The following is a 2,325-nucleotide window of genomic DNA, read 5'->3' as shown; positions in this document are numbered from 1 at the left end:
GTACTGCTGTGCATAAGGTCTCTGTGGGTTAGGTAACAACAATACCTAACAACAACAAATATATTTGAATTTGTGGTCTTTTTTCCATTACAACAAGGGTCCTTGTGAGTCAGAATCAATTCAACAAGGAAAAAAAAAAAACTCCTTGAAATACCTGATGGCAACAAAAATTGTTGAATAGCAAAGGGGTTACCTGCTAATGCTGAAAGGATTAAAGTTTCTCAGAAGTTCAGCAAATGTATATATTTTAAAAATTAAGTCTATACAAAAAAATTTTAAGTATATTGTTAAAACAAAAATGATATTACATCAATCATAGAAATAGATTGAAGTTTATTGAATACACAAATTTAGCAACACCAGGGCTTCTAATTTCAACTAATGAGTCAGAAATGTTCCATAAATATCATGGAGAATGAATGCAAACTGAAATGAGGCACTGAGAACCCCCAAGGTGTTAAAAGGGGTTTTAGCTGGGCCAAAGCAAAATAATAAGAGGTCCAAGTGACCATCCCAACATCATAATATAATAGTTTTCTTTGAAAGTAATCACTTCTTTTTCTTTAATTAATAGCCAAATCCTTTCCTAAGAGAGGACTATTTCATCTTTAATGGCCACTGATAACCACCACCTGAAGAGATTAATCGAAACAGGAGACAGCTAGGTTAGGATTTGGCTAGGACAATCAACAGGACCTTGAATAAATACACAAAAGTTCCTGAAATCCCTTGAGCCCCTACCTACCCTATACACTGAAACCCTATAAAAATCTCCCCTCCCCTTTTCCTTGGGGAGACAGATCTAGGAAAAATTATCCTGTTCTCCTGAATATCAATATTCAATAAACACTTTGCTGTATGTGCTGAGTCCTGTCTCTGAATATTGGTTATATCAGCAGCAAATGATAACCGTTTTTTTTTTTTCTGGTAACAAAACCACTTTACCTTTAAAAAGTTTCCAGTTCAATTCTGGAGTCCCTGTCTGTGCGAAAACAATTCTTCAAAATAGTCCAATGCCTGTGGCAACAGTTTTTACTAAACTGGCATTGTTTGACTTTTTGGAAGTCGATTTGCTCAAATATCTCAATGTAATTTTTACAGGGAGTGCTAACCTCAACTCCACCCTTCAAGAGAGAGGAGTCTTGCTTTCTACTGATTAAGAAGAGACAGGTGAGGCAGAGTTTCCATAGAATCAAAGCTTTATTATAGGAAGGAGGCTTGCACGTGGAGACAGGAGGGCTTAATGCAAAGTTTAACCCCAGTCTCTCTTAACAAAGGCTTTGCTGGGGTTTAAAGGTTTGGGGTTGAAAAAAATATATCAGATTTATTCATAGGGATAGGTGGTGATTTCCCCGTAAAGAGTCATTTAGGACTTCTGGTGTGGCACTGTGGTTGCGTGACTTTAAGTAAGTTCCGACTCATAGTGACCCTGTATAGGGTTTCCTAGGCTGTAAATCTTTGCCAGAGCAGAAAGTCTCATCTTTTTTTTCCTCAGAACGACTGGCTGCTGGCCTTGAAGTTAGCAGCCCAAAAGCTCCTTGTGGTACTGTAAGATAAACAATGAACTGCTCATCATAAGGTCAGCAGCTCAAACCCACCAGCTGCTCCTATAGAGGGTCACTATGAGTCCAAATCAATTCAATGACACTTAATAACATGCTAACTGGGTACATGCAAAGCATTTCTTAAATATGGATTCCACCGCAAAGGCCTCTGGTAGGAGCAGACAATTTTACTCTGGAATATGGAGCATGTGTGGGTCTCCCAGACCCTAATTAAGACTCCTTCCAGGGGCTCACATTCTCTATTGCCCTAGTAGAAGGTTTGTCTTTTAAAGTTATGCCTAGGGCACTAGGTAAACCAGTTCAACCTGTAAAATATCTCATAAGGAAGCAAAAATTCAGAATTGTTATAGGTTGTCTTCCTTAATGGCATATCCCACAAAATAAAGAATTTTTATGTGTGGGCTTCCTAAATAGCAGGATGTGGTTGCTCAGCTATGGCGCTGGGCATGTCCTGCACATCTCTACAATTGCCCAAGGAAGGAGGGTAGACCTCAACATTCATTCCTCAAGATTTTGTTACAAAACTTCAATCAACATGTGGCTAGTGTTTAACCCTGATTATAAGATCCCTTATAATGACCTTGATGGGTCACCCCCAACTCCATGAACCTCAGAAATCATTTCCAGGAGAACATTTTCAATACAAAATATTAACTGTGTATCTAAGAAATAAAATCTGGATTATGATAAATATGATTTTATCCATCACTGTTGTAGAATTTTAACAGAAACTGCAGTTAGAATTTAAAACTGAAAAAAA

The sequence above is a fragment of the Chrysochloris asiatica genome, unplaced genomic scaffold, assembly GCF_000296735.1.
Source record: "Chrysochloris asiatica unplaced genomic scaffold, ChrAsi1.0 scaffold00213, whole genome shotgun sequence".
Lineage (NCBI taxonomy): Eukaryota > Metazoa > Chordata > Mammalia > Afrosoricida > Chrysochloridae > Chrysochloris > Chrysochloris asiatica.
Note: the sequence above shows the minus strand (reverse complement) of the source record.